Source organism: Oryza sativa, chromosome 5, assembly GCF_034140825.1.
Source record: "Oryza sativa Japonica Group chromosome 5, ASM3414082v1".
Taxonomy (NCBI): Eukaryota; Viridiplantae; Streptophyta; class Magnoliopsida; order Poales; family Poaceae; genus Oryza; species Oryza sativa.
This window is the reverse complement of record NC_089039.1, coordinates 9,041,104-9,056,732: the sequence shown is the minus strand read 5'-3', so window position 1 is coordinate 9,056,732 and position 15,629 is coordinate 9,041,104. Positions and strand designations below refer to the sequence as shown.

The 15,629-nt window shown below is 45.0% G+C and overlaps 1 pseudogene; it reads left to right on the top strand.

The window, feature by feature from the left end:
• Positions 1-2,156: 2,156 nt before the first annotated feature.
• Positions 2,157-15,629, top strand: part of LOC136356611 (uncharacterized) — a 29,501-nt pseudogene continuing 16,028 nt past the window's right edge.

Below are 15,629 nucleotides of genomic sequence, written 5' to 3'. Positions count from 1 at the left end.
CAACTATATGTTTAGTTTGTTAACTAATCACATAGTTGGGAGGTACACCTAATTAGGTGCATCTATTCGATGCACCATATTCTTTATCTTTTCGCCCTTTACAGTCTTCGTCTTCGCTACTCGGCAGGCCTTGGCATGAAAAGTTTGAAGCATTCGGATTATTATCTTTGAGAAGGCTATGATGGTTGACTGCAAAGGTCTCGGGGGCTACTGTGGAGATTATGGATATCCCATATCTACACGGCGATGATATTTGGACTGAATATAGGATACCGAATATAGATAGAATATCTTATTTGTATCTCGGGTTTGTTTCTCAACTTGTACATCAAGGAAATACCTTGAGACTTAGTCGGTTACGACTGTATTTTATCTGTATCTGCATATTCCGTTAGGGATATAGATTATCTTCTGTAACACGGACTCCTTCCTATATATAAGGGGGGTCCGGGTGCCTCTAGGGGCATGTGTTGATTCTCTCCAAATCATACAATCAATAAGATACTCGGCGGATTCATCCCCGGACAGGAGTAGGGTATTACTTCTTGAATAAGAAGGCCTGAACCTGTATAAATCTTTTGTCTCCAAACCCATTCACTTCTCCAGCTTGATAGCCACCCCCTTTTATTATTGCCGAAATCTAGTTTCGACAGTTTGCTTTCAAGCAAATTGAGAACATTGCTTTAAACTGTGAAAGTGATCCAGTTCAGTCAGCATTAAACTGCCATCACTTAAGATTATATATGTTGTGTTAGTTGTATACCATTACCATGCATCTTATTTAGGCATCTTCTCTGCATACTCATTCTCTTAAGATACCTGCGATCACATTGTCTCAGGTAGCAAACAATTCAGTATCAGCTTCCTTTTTATCTTGGCACTAAGGTGACGATCTATTGTTACTGGCAAGATATGAAAAGTCCCTTTTATTTGGAGCAGATGGCTAGAAATTCCTTCGAATGCGCAAGTGTGCAAACACCAGTGCTTTGCTTGTTGGTGGTGTTTATCTTGTCTGGTTTGGAAAGGAAAATTTGAGGCAACATATCTATCTATCAATCTACAGAGGGAAGGGGGACAGGAAGGGGAAGGGGAAGATGGAAGGGGAGGGATGCTAGCTGAATTGTTCGGTCCTTCAATGTGATATTTGAACTCCATATGTAATAGCTTTCTACTTACTACTCTACTTTACTTACTAATTTAGTCGGATATACGGTACCAAATATAGATAGAATATCTTCATGAGGACTCGGGTTAGATTCTAAACTTGTATGTCAAGGAAATACCCGGGATCCTAGTCGGTTACGATTGTATTTTATCTATAATCCCATATTCTGTTAGGATATGGACTGTATTTTGTAAAGCGGACTTCTTCCCCTATATAAGGAGGGGTCCGTGTGCCTCTCGGGGCGTGATCTTTTTTCCGGTTTATACAATCAATAATACACTCGGCGGAATCATCCCCGGACAGGAGTAGGGTATTACTTCTTGAATAAGAAGGCCTGAACCTGTATAAAATTCCTTGTCTCCAAACCTATCCGCTTTCCTAGCTAGATAGCCACCCCCTTTCATTATTGCCGAAATCTTGTTTCGACAGTTGGCGCGCCAGGTAGGGGTAGCGTCAAGTTTTTGCCGACTAAGTGCGATGGGTTCCGTCTCCGGCATGGACGACTTCGCCTTCCCTCCCGGGCAGGCGTTCCGGTTCGGTAGCCTCAACTTCATCACCAACGACTTCGGCAAGATCTCTCTCCTTGACTCGGATTTGAACCAGTCAGGGAGAGACCAGGTCCCCGCGCCGTTTGGTATTCCGAACTCAGCCGAGGCCTACTCCAATATCATCTCTCCCGAGTCGGCTTCAAACCACCCGGACGAGATCCAATCTACTCCTCTGCGACCAGATCAAGACGACGGGTCCTATCCCTCAATCCTGATGAGACTACCCGATGATTTGGCCGCTGTCTTCACAGCCAAGACATCTTCGGCCCCGATCCAATCTAGATCCAGAGAGGTTGGCGTTATACTCCAACCTCTTGGGACAGTCTCGACGGAAGAGTTGGACGGCTACCTTAGCTCCCCTGGCGTCAGTTCCCGACCAACCGAGATCCTCGACTGCGACGACTTCGGCTACCACTACGACTACGGCGACTTCGACGACAGCTATGAGGATAACAACACGCCTCTCTTTTTCGGCGTATTCATGGCTGACAACGAAACGGAGGAACAGTGCCGAGCCCGAGAAGCGGAGGAAGAGCGCACGCGACAAGACACCGAACGTCGCCGACTGGAGGAAGAACGACAACGACAAGAGCGAGAACGACTACAGCGTGAGCAACAAGATCGCGAGCGAGTTGCAAAGGAGGCTGAAGATCGACGGCAGCGCGCCTTGGAATCCGGGCGACGAGCGAGGGATCTCATCGGGCAACAAGACATCGATGGAACAGCGGTTTTTCGCACCCCCCAGCAGAACGCGGTTGCAGCAATCACTCTCCTCGACACCCTCCTCAAAGAAGACGCACTCAATCAAGCTGATCATGTTGTCAACATCTTGAACCAGACGAAGACCATGATCGCTGCCTCGGTTCCAGCCAACTCCGCAAGTGCCCGCACCCCGACTGGTAGCCGAGTCCCTCATCTTCGATCTCAAGACTATCACCAGCCAAGCCTCAGCATTGCCGGCGCCGGATCTAGTCGCAGGAGCAGGGGACATGATGAACGATCTGTTCGTTCGCCTCCTGAACGACATAGGGAGCGCCGAGTTGAACGACCACACTCCCCACATCGAAGGCGCCCCATCGATCTTCGCGACACCATCAACCAGCGCCGCGCGGCAAGAGGCTATCATTCACCAGATCGCTACGACGACGATATGGACGGAGTTGCTGCCTTCACAAATGATCTGCGTTGAGTGAATTGGCCAGCCGGCTTTAAGCCGACTGGAATCGAGAAGTATGACGGCACCACCAACCCGGAATCCTGTCTCACCGTCTACGGTCTTGCAATCCACGCAGCAGGAGGAGACAGCAAAGCCATGGCGAACTATCTGCCCGTGGCCTTGGCGGATTCTGCCCGGTCCTGGCTTCACGGGTTACCCCGCGGCACAATCGGATGATGGGCAGAACTACGCGACCACTTCATCGCCAACTTCCAAGCACTTTTGAACGCCCTAGCACACACTTTGATCTCTATAACATCGTTCAGAAGTCTGGAGAATCCCTTCAAGATTACATCCGACACTTCTCCAAGCAACGCAACAAGATCTCCGACATCACCGACGACGTCATCATCGCCACCTTTACTAAAGGCATTCGCCACGAGGACCTAGTCGGCAAGTTCGGACGCAAACCTCCCAAGACGGTTAAGCAGATGTTTGAAAAAGCCAATGAGTACGCCAAAGCCGAAGATGCTATTACTGCGTCCAAACAGTCGGGCACCACTTGGAAGCTAAGGAAAGACACGCCGACCGCAGGAGGGAGTGGAAGTAACAACCACAAGGATCGCAAGCGTAAGCCCGAAGAACTTGTGGCAACAACCTCTCCATCTTCCCGACAACGTTCTCGCGTCAACACCTTCGACAAGATAATGAACTCTCAATGTCCGCATCATCCCAACTCTAACCACACGGCCAAAGATTGCTTCGTCTACAAACAGTTTGCGGAGCAATACGTCAAGAACGCACGTAAGCCCTCAGACGAAGATCAAGGCACATCAAAGAAGAAAGATGATGAAGACGATGCCCCGACTGGTTTTCAAGATCATCGCAAAGAACTCAATCACATCTTCGGCGGACCCCTGGCTTATGAATCTAAGAGAAAGCAGAAGTTAACAGAACGGGAGATCAATGTGGTTCAACCTAACACGCCCCAATACCTTCAGTGGTCAGAGATAGCAATCAAGTTCGACCGCTCGGATCATCCCGACCGAGTGGTCCACCCGGGGCAGTACCCCCTGGTACTAGACCCAGTGGTTCGCAATGTTAAGCTCCGAAGAACTCTCATCGATGGTGGCAGTGCACTCGACATCCTTTTCTCTAAGACCCTGGACGATATGCAGATTCCTCGAACGGAATTAAAGCCGAGTAATGCACCCTTCCACGGTGTCATCCCAGGATTATCCGCTACACCACTCGGCCAGATCACTCTTCCGGTTACTTTTGGCACTCGGGAGAATTTTCGCACAGAAAACGTTTGTTTCGAAGTTGCTGATTTAGAGACAGCATACCATGCTATACTCGGACGACCGGCTCTAGCCAAATTCATGGCCGTTCCATACTACACTTACATGATGATGAAGATGCCTGGTCCTCGAGGAGTCATATCATTACAGAGCGACATCAAGCAAGCCGTCACATGTGATAAAGAAAGTTGCGAGATGGCCCAAACCCGCGAGATTACACTCGCCCGAGAAGAGATCCGACTGGCTGCGACCATGGCAAGCGAAGGAGAAGTGCCTGCAACCAAGATGCCCAAAAGCGGAGAAAGCGATGCCAAGACCAAAAAGATTCCTTTAGATCCCTCTGATCCTAATAAGACTTCTGTAATAGGCGCTGAGTTAGATTGTAAATAGGAAAGCGCGCTCATCACCTTTCTTCAAAATAATAAAGATATCTTTGCATGGAAACCATCCGATATGCCTGGTATTCCTAGAGAGGTGATTGAGCACTCTTTACATGTTAAGGAAGACGCCAAACCCATCAAGCAATGACTCCGCCGTTTTGCACAGGACAGGAAGGATGCGATCAAGGAGGAATTAACCAAGCTGTTAGCAGAGGGCTTCATTAAAGAAGTCCTTCATCCCGACTGGCTGGCTAACCCAGTCCTGGTTCGGAAAAAGACGGGGCAATGGCGCATGTGTGTCGATTATACCGACCTCAACAAGTCTTGTCCCAAAGATCCTTTTGGGTTACCTCGCATTGACCAGGTAGTTGACTCAACGGCCGGCTGCGAGCTACTCAGTTTTTTGGATTGCTACTTAGGATATTATCAGATCCGACTAAAAGAATCCGACTGCTTGAAGACCTCGTTTATCACGCCCTTTGGGGCCTACTGCTACATAACCATGCCCTTTGGATTGAAGAACGCAGGAGCAACCTATCAACGCATGATTCAAAGATGTTTCTCAGCTCAGATCGGCCGCAATGTTGAAGCTTATGTTGATGATGTAGTCGTCAAGATCAAGCAGAAGGATGACCTGATCACGGACTTAGAAGAAGCTTTTGCAAGCATTCGTGCTTTCAGGATGAAACTAAACCCTGAAAAGTGCATCTTCGGAGTACCGTCAGGGAAGTTGCTCGGATTTATGGTATCTCAAAGAGGCATACAGGCCAACCCGGAGAAAATCAACGCCATCCTCAACATGAAACCGCCAAGCTCCCAAAAAGACGTCCAGAAGCTGACTGGTTGCATGGCGGCGCTCAGCCGGTTCGTCTCACGACTCGGCGAGCGGGGGATGCCCTTTTTCAAGCTGCTGAAGAAGACTGACAATTTCCAGTGGGGACTCGAAGCACAAAAAGCCTTTGAAGACTTCAAGAAACTTCTCACTACTCCACCAGTTTTGGCCTCGCCACATCCACAAGAGCCGCTACTGTTATATGTGTCGGCGACCTCCCAGGTTGTGAGCACGGTCCTGGTTGTCGAGCGTGAAGAGGAAGGCCATATTCAAAAAGTCCAACGACCAGTTTATTTCGTTAGCGAGGTTTTGGCCGACTCTAAGACAAGATATCCTTAGGTTCAAAAGTTATTATATGGTGTCTTAATTACCGTCAGGAAATTATCTCACTACTTTCAAAGTCACTCGGTCACGGTGGTCACATCGTTTCCACTTGGGGATATACTTCATAACCATGAAGCAAACGGATGGATTGCGAAGTGGGCCTTAGAATTGATGTCTTTGGACAATATCTTTCAAGCCACGAACTTCGATCAAGTCACAAGCTTTAGCTAATTTCCTCGCCGAGTGGACTGAGTGCCAAGAAGACATGCCAGAGGAAAAGATGGAATATTGGACTATGCATTTTGATGGGTCGAAGAGGCTTACAGGCACTGGAGCTAGGGTTGTTTTAATTTCCCCGACCGGAGAAAGATTGAGCTACGTATTGTGGATACATTTTTCTGCGTCCCATAACGTGGCGGAATACGAGGCGCTGCTCCATGGATTAAGGATTGCAATCTCTCTAGGCATTCGCCGACTAATCGTCCGTGGAGACTCTCAGTTGGTTGTTAATCAAGTCATGAAAGAGTGGTCTTGTCTAGATGATAATATGACTGCTTATCGACAAGAGGTACGCAAGTTGGAAGATAAATTCGATGGACTCGAGCTTACCCATGTCCTTCGACACAATAATGAGGCAGCAGACAGATTGGCTAATTTTGGTTCAAAACGGGAAGCAGCCCCTTCTGATGTGTTCGTTGAGCATCTTTATGAACCAACCGTGCCTAGAAAAGAAACAATTGAAGCCATGGATACTCAAGGTGTAAACATGATTGAAGCCGACTGGAGAGAACCTCTCATAAGATTTTTGACCAAACAAGAACTCCCTCAAGACAAAAATGAAGCCGAGCAGATTTCCAGGCGCAGCAGACTCTATGTCATTCACGAGACCGAGTTGTACAAGAAAAGTCCATCAAGAATCCTACAACGCTGCGTATCTTTGGAAGAGGGAAGACAGTTGCTAAAAGATATTCATTCAGGCATCTGTGGTAATCACGCGGCTGCACGAACTATTGTTGGCAAGACTTATCGGCAAGGTTTCTTCTGGCCCACAGCTGTTTCCGACGCCGACAAAATTGTGCGAACATGCGAGGGTTGTCAACTCTTTGCCCGACAAACTCACCTACTAGCTCAGGAGTTGCAAACCATCCCGTTGTCGTGGCCGTTCGCGGTTTGGGGGCTTGATATGGTCGGTCCATTCAAAAAGGCACTCGGCGGTTATACTCATCTCTTTGTAGCTGTGGATAAGTTTTCCAATTGGATTGAAGCCAAACCGGTCGTTACAATCACTGCAGACAAAGCTAGAGATTTCTTCATCAACATTGTACATCGGTTTGGGGTACCGAATCGTATCATTACTGATAACGGCACTCAATTTACCGGCGGAGTATTTAAAGACTTTTGTGAAGACTTTGGCATTAAAATCTGTTACGCCTCCGTGGCACACCCCATGAGTAACGGACAAGTCGAGCGTGCCAATGGCATGGTACTTCAAGGGATCAAAGCACGAGTTTTCGACCGACTGCGTCCCTATGCTAGCAAGTGGGTAGATCAGCTGCCGTCCATACTTTGGTCTTTACGCACTACTCCCAGTCGGGCTACCGGCCAGTCGCCGTTCTTCTTGGTCTATGGCGCAGAAGCAATGTTGCCAAGTGAGGTAGAATTTGAATCCCTTCGATTTCGCAACTTCCGGGAGGAGCGCTATGAGGAAGATCGAGTGGATGATATCAACCGACTGGAAGAAGCCCGTGAAGTAGCCCTAATCCAGTTAGCTCGATACTTACAAGGGTTGCGCCGTTATCATAATCGGAATGTTCGATCGCGAGCCTTTTTAGTCGGCGACCTGGTTCTGAGGAGAATTCAAACTACACAGGATCGGCATAAGTTATCGCCCTTGTGGGAAGGACCGTTCATAATCGCTGAAGTCACTCGGCCAGGTTCTTATCGACTCAAACGCGAAGATGGTACTCTTGTCAGCAATTCTTGGAATATTGAACACCTTCGTCGATTTTATGCTTAGGCATTTCGTTTGTATCTTTCCTCTTTGACTGCTAACTTCAAGCTTTTCCTTGAAGTTTCCAGTCGGGGGGCTATTATGATAATAATGGAGTGTGATTTTTATCAATTCAATTTGCTTACTTGATTTATCATTGCCCTGCTTGGTCTTTCGACTTAGTCAATGAGGACTGAAGGTTTTTAACAGCTTTTGCGGGTTTTAGGCTCAATATGGCTTGACAAAGGCTTTTAAGAAATCAGAAGCTAAGTATGGAACACCAAGCATAGCATAAATTCATCAGTATTGTACAAATTATGGCTCCATCTTCATTAATCATCAAAATCATTGTTATATCAATCAGTATCAGTTTTTTCATCATCGGAATTATCAGACCCAGTCGGCCGAAGGTCGACATCTTGGAATCTCTCAACCACGTCAGCAGCAATCTTGTCAGCGGCTTTTTGCGCATCATTGATGAGGTCGAGGGCTGCTTCTTCACTCGTCCCGTCTGCAAACCCATCAATGGCATCGACATCGATTTTGGAGTATAAAGATTTGGTCATAGCTAATGCCATGCTTGCTCCCATACTCCCAGCTTCCCTGATATTCTTGAAGTAAGTATCCGGAGCGACTCTTAGCTTGTCGAAGATCTCGGAAGCGTCAAGTGTACTCGGACCGGTGTTATTGAAGAACATGGCTTGGATGAGTGGGGTAGCGGCATTAGCGACTTTATCCCTGGCCCCTTCAAGCCTGTTGACCTTTTCAACTAAGACATCAAACTGTGCCTGGGACTTGATCTTGCGGTCTGCATCAACAGATTCACATTAATGAATCAGCATATAGAAGATAATGGCTTTTGAGGTATTGATTATTGGTACCTTCAACCTCCTTTAAAGCCGAGTCCCTCTGTCTTGCCAGTTCTGCCTTGTCATTTTCCAGAGCTTGAATCTGCTTCTCCAGTTGAGATATCTTGGCAGCTTGCACTACATTGACTCTGGTTAATCAAGATTACAAACATAATAGCATGAGTTAGTTGGGCAGAGTTTGTGCGTACCTTTTGATGAGCCACTCAGTTCAAAATTGGATTCCTGGAGCTCAGCAATCCGATCCCTCAGATCATGTTTATTCTTCCTAGCAAGTTCTTTTGTCTCATGCAGTTGATTCCTGGTGGCTTCGAGGGTTCCGAGATGAGGGACTAACCTTTCTAAGGTCACTATTTAGCTTCGTTCCTAAGATGAATCCTCTGCAAGACAGTTTAATCAGCGCTTGAACTAAATGGCAAACGAGATGGTTGAGATCAGGCGCCAAAAAGCTTACATTTACAATGCGGGTTGCCTGACCAAGCGCCTTTTTCAGTAGACATAACTCTTCGTCTTCTTTTTGCTTATTTATTACGATTCCTTGAGGCTGCATGTTGTCATCCCACCACTTGACCAGAATGGGAGGGCGTGAATCCTTAGCTGCTCGTATCTGGAGGATCTCTTCTTCATCACCAATCATTGGCCCTAGTGTATCCATGAATAAAGATGAAGCAATCAAATAAAGTCTGTTGGATCGAAATGATTTCAGATAGCGTGTTTACCTGTGATGATTCCCGGTCGGGGACGAGTGGACTCTTGTGTCTTCACAGGAGATCTGGTTTCTGAGTCATTGCCAGCATCCTTTCCGGGAGGACTGTTTGTTTGAGCTTCAACCTCGGGAATCTTTTGGCTTGGCCCTGTATCCGACTGGTTTCCAGTCGGGGGCTCCTGGTTAACTCCGACTCCAGCTTCGGCCGACTGGCTTGCGGTCGTGGGTTCGTCGCTGGGTTCTACATTGTCGCTGGCCTGCGGATTATCACTCGGGTGATCTTTTGCAGTCGGCCCGGTTTCTTTTGAGGAATCCGCTTCCATGTTAGTCGGGTCAGAGTCTTTCTCAGAAGGATCTATGTCAGATGGTTTCCTACAAGTTTTACCATCAGTGTTATTTTCATGATGGGAGAATAATAATACAAGGAAGGTTGCTATATGATTTGTACGTGGAAGACCTTCTGATTTTTGGTACAGGACGACTGGAGGTTTTCTTCTTCGGATTAGTTGGCTTCGGAGGTCTTCCGGTCGCTCCTTTATCTCTGAGCTTTCCGGTAACATCGCCTTCGTCGTCACTTAGAACCAGCTTCCTCTTGCGAGAATCTGACTGGCCGACTAGATCAGAAGCACTTGGTTGGGTTTTAGACCGAATTCTTGGTCCTCCGCTTCCCTGACCAGTTTGGCAGCGAGGTGATTGGTGCTGGGCGATTGGAGGATCTGACTTCATCAATGCGAATTCCTAAGCATAAATGTCAAGCAACTTAACAAGAGACGAAATCATGTTTTTAAGGAAGGTTGGAACGTTTGAATACATACCGGTGGAGGAGGATTGAATGCATTGAACGGTACGACTGGCAGCAAGTGTGAATAGTTGACAACGATAGCATTTGAGAAGATCTTATACATCCTTTCCTTCATGACCTTGAAGTCAAGAGAATCTGGATCTTCACAGTTTGGGTCGTGCTTGCCGTCAAATTCGAAGGCTGTGCGAGATCTCTCTTTGATTGGAGCTAACCGACACTTGATAAAGTGCCGGGTGATCTGTTCTCCTTGAAGGCCTTGTTCTTTTAGCTTTATCATCCTCTCCATCAGTTCCACTGCTTCCGCAGCTTCATTTCCCATTGGCAGTGAGTTCCAAGTATCCCGATAAACTGGAGGAAGACAGGAGTACTCGGGGAGAGCAGGCTCAGGGTTTTGAACATAAAACCAATTTGCATGCCAGCCTTTGTTTGAGGTTTTGAAGGGCATAGAGAAGTATTTTTGGCTTAAGGTTCCCCTGAGTTGGAAGCCAGCCCCCCCAACAACACATGGTTTGCTCTTGTTTGGCTGAGGTTTGAGGAAGAAGATGCGGCGGAACAAGGCGAAATACGGCCTAATACCTAAAAAGGCTTCGCAGGCATGAATGAAATTGGCGATGTGAACTATGGAGTTTGGGTTCAGATGATGCAGGCTGATTCCATAGAAATTCAGAATTCCCCGAAAAAATCATGAGGTTGGAAGGGAGAAACCGCCATAGAAGAAATGAGCAAATACCACGATTTCATGCGTATCGGGGGTCGGGAATGCTTCGCCGAATGCCGGTCGCCACCCGATGATCTCCTTCGCCGGAAGAACGCCGTGCGCCACCATCTCCTTCAGATTATCTTCCGTCACATCGGAGGGCGCCCACTGACTCTCGAAGCTTTCTCTTTCTTCCGCCATGAATGTGAACTGGATAGTTTAATTTGGTCCTAGATACGGCTGGAAGGGGATGGGGAATCGAAGCGGTGGACGCGGGGAGAAATTTCGTAAAGTTTTTGAGGATGGATTGGAGCGGATTGATGAACCCTAGCTTCGTCGGCGCGGTTCTGTACTGTAGCAGGGAGTGGGGAAATGGCGAAAGTCTCGGCGGGGAAGACGAAGTGACGCTTGGTCTTCGGTGTTTTTAGGGTATCGGGAGTACTAATGGGCCTAGGCCTGTACAGTACTTCAGCCCAGTATTATAATCAGCGTGGCCCGTTGTGATCCCTAGGGACTTAGGCGCTTTTTGCTTTGGCAATTTGTGCTCACAATGATGTGGCCCAATGTTGTTAAAATCCTTTTTAATGCGGTTTGATAATTCTTTGGAATTAACACGATGCAAACAAAAGGTGCCCGACAGGAAGGTGTTATACTATTTTTGTAAGCCTTATTAGGCTGCAAAAGCTGTTTGGGTTGATTTGAGATGACTAATTTATTAAGAGTCATTCTCTTAGCATGTTATATGCTTAATTTGGTTATGGTGAGAGTCATAGCTTAGGCTATTAGACTCGTTGATTACCATGATTTTTATCATGTTTGGTGGATCATTTTAAGAGTTTCTTACTCGGATTCCTATCAAATATGTCTGTTTTTGGACCTTTTGAGTGTTTATCACTCGGCCCTTTTCGTATTTTTTATCCTTGATATGTTCAAGTTGAGAAGCAGTTGGCTGAGTGTTTTACTGAGTACCATGCATGCTTCGCTATAAAACCACTCGGTTCTTGACTACATGTTTAGTTTTTCAACTAATCACATAGTCGGGGGCTACACCTAATTAGGTGCATCTACTCGATGCACCAAGTTTTATTTTCGCCCTTCACAGTCTTTGATTTTAGCACTCGGTAAGCTAGAGCAAGTTGAATTGAAGCGCTCGGATTACTGTTTTTTGTTTCGAGAAGGCTATTTTGTCAACTGCGAAGGTCTCGGGGGCTACTGTGGAGATTATGGATACCCCATATCTACATGACAGTTATAATTTAGTCAGATATACGGTACCAAATATAGATAGAATATCTTCATGAGGACTCGGGTTAGATTCTAAACTTGTACGTCAAGGAAATACCCGGGATCCTAGTCGGTTACGATTGTATTTTATCTATAATCCCATATTCCGTTAGGATATGGACTGTATTTTGTAAAGCGGACTTCTTCCCCTATATAAGGAGGGGTCCGTGTGCCTCTCGGGGCGTGATCTTTTTTCCGGTTTATACAATCAATAATACACGCGGCGGAATCATCCCCGGACAGGAGTAGGGTATTACTTCTTGAATAAGAAGGCCTGAACTTGTATAAAATTCCTTGTCTCCAAACCCATCCGCTTTCCTAGCTTGATAGCCACCCCCTTTCATTATTGCCAAAATCTTGTTTCGACAGTTAATGGCCATATAATCTAGACATGTAATTTGTGGTGTTATGTTGACTATGTCATACTGTCAAAGCTCCCTTCTACTCCCTCCGTTTCACAATGTAAGTCATTCTAGCATTTCCCACATTTATATTGATGTTAATTTTTTAGATAATGAAAGCTTTATTAATCTCAGTAAAACTCTATCAAGTGATACAATTATTCTGAGAGCACCTCCAGCTTCTGCACCCAAAGAGTGCACACAGCCAACAAGAAAGAAACAGAAGATAAACTCATCATCCAAATAGCATGGACAAAAAGAACTTCAGGAGCCCTCTAACCGTAGCCTAGAACGCCACCCATGCGCCGGAGTAGAAAACTCCATGGCCACTAGCTCCAATTGTTGACAAGCCGCAATGATAGTACCCCGCAAATTGACCTTCTGAAGGATAGCCCATGAGCGGAGCCAATGTGTAATCAAAAAGATAACCTGCAAAGGAGCAGATATGTTTTTTCTTTCAAAAACCACATCATTTCTACAAAGCCAAATAGACCAAATAGTGGTAGTTGCCCATAATAAGACCAAAGATCTCAAATTGCGTGGTTGTCTTCTTATCCAATGCCCAAACATATGAGTTGTACTATTAGGTAAACTAATATTCGAAGCAAACTGGATTAAAGACCAAACTACGTGGGCAAAACAACAATCAAAGAACAAATGATTAATAGTTTCATCTTTGTGGCAGAAAGAACAAGACTTGTTTCCCCTCCAATTCCTTTTAATAAGATTATCTTTTGTTAAGACTACTCCACGACGTAAGTACCATAAGAAGATCTTAATCTTTAGGGGGGCATTGATCTTCCAGATTCTTTTGTTAATATTGGGAACATCGGTCTGCACCAACGCAAGATAAGGAGATTTAACCGAGAATCTGCCATCAGTGGTTAGATTCCATTTAAACTCATTTTGGTCATAAGATAATATAATATTAGCGATGCGTGAGAGAAGGTGATTCCACGCCACTAACTTAGAGCGAGTAAGGTCCCTGCGCCAAGAAAAGCTTAGAGGACTGGTTTGGAAAATTTCTGAAATAGTTGCATGTTTATGCCTAACAACGTTATAGAGACAAGGATATTGTTGTCTTAAACAGGCATTCCCAACCATTTATCTTCCCAAAACCGTACTTGAGAGCTATCTTTGATGTTGAAGGAGCCAAACCTGAGAAAATCAGGCTTGGCCTTCATTAGACTAGCCCAAAAGTGTGAGTCTCCTGCTTTCCACTGAGCTTGAGACAAAGGCTGTGACCCCAAATATTTGTTCCTTAGCATTTGTTGCCATACACCATCTGTAGTGAGTAGTTTATGCAACCACTTGCTAAGGAGAGCCTTGTTCTTAATTTCAAGATCTTGAATTCCCAACCCCCCTTGGTCTTTAGGACGACATATGATGTCCCACCTTGCTAGTCTATATTTCCTTTTGTGTCCATCCCCTTGCCAAAAGAACCTTGATCGGAAATAATCAATCTTCTTGATCACTCCTTTAGGTATTTCCAAAAAGGACATCATATACATTGGTAGGCTGGTAAGCACTGAATTGATTAGTGTTAGTCGTCCTCCAAGTGATAAAAGTTTGCCTTTCCAACTTGCCAACCGTTTTTCAAGCCGTTCAATCACTTCCTTCCACTCCGAATTACGAAGTCTCCTATGATGTATAGGAATGCCAAGGTAACGGAATGGAAAAGAACCAACCTCACATTGAAAAAGGTTAGAATATTGATCCTGAGTTGTTTGGGCTTCACCAAAGCAGTAAAGCTCGCTCTTATGGAAATTAATCTTTAAGCCAGATAATTCTTCGAAAACATTCAACAACATTTTCAGATTACAAGCTTTCTCTAGATCATGTTCCATAAAGAGTACAGTATCATCAGCATATTGGAGGATGGACAATCCACCATCAATGAGATGAGGCACCACTCCAACAAGCTGTCCTGCATTATTTGCTCTCTGGATCATAACCGCTAGCATGTCCGCTATAATATTGAATAAAATGGGAGATAGCGGGTCACCTTGTCGAAGGCCTTTCTTTGTTTGAAAGAACCGTCCATCGGAGAAAGGGGCAATGAGGTGGTCATTTTCAGCCTCTGTAACTTGGGGGATATCATCAATTCTATTTGCATCAAAAGAGAGAGTACTTGCATCTGGTGGTCCAAAGAGTTTCTTATAAAACTCAGTGATATAATTCTTTATAGCTTCATTCCCCTCAATCTTACCTTCCTCTTGATCTTAGACTAAAAATACGTTTCTTCCGATGTTTGCCATTTGCAATCAGATGATAATATTTTGTATTATTATCTCCCAAACGAACATCATCAGTCTTTGCAATCATATTGATGTTAATGAATCTAGATAGATATATGTCTAGATTCATTAACATCAATATGAATGTGGGAAATGCTAGAAGGACTTACATTGTGAAACGGAGGAAGTAACTTGCTTTTGTTGGATATTGATGTGTGCTGTTGAGTATGGTGCTACTTTGTGATGCTTCACATGTTATATGTGATATGTTGGAAATATCACTTGAAATCGTGGCAACGATATTGCTGAAATTTTGTCCATGATATTGTGCTATGTAATCTTTTACAAATTGTGTTCAAATTATTGATGAATTTCTATCAAAATTTTGTCCAAAATATTGTGTTCTGTCATCTTTTACAAATTGTGTTAAAATTATTGCTAAAATTCTGTCAAAGTTGTCCAAAATATTGTGTTCCATTATATTTTACAAATTTTGTCAACACTTAGGTCCCATATGAAATACGCATAAATTCAACTTGAAACATGTCCAGTGTTCGCGACAACGTTATTGATCTCAATAGTAGGGCTATATTTGTCCATTCACCACACATTTAAACACCGTTACCATGAGTTCACAGAGTATGGGTAGTAGGTTGCTTCATTTCAAAAAAGCAGGAGCAAAATCACAAACTCTAAAAAGCAGGCTAAAATCACAATTGAACTAGAAAGCAAGGGCAAGAACACAATTGCCTCCAAAGGTCTATGTGGAGCTCAAGGTAGGGAAATAAAAATGAGGCATTACTTATATCACATATATTGTAAATCAGAAGGTGGATCAAAGAAGAAAACAAATCATACAATCTGGTCAAGGTGAGGGCTCAAAGGTTGAATCTTGTGATGTGGAAGGTACAAGATCCAATTCAACAGTTGAGGGCTTCTC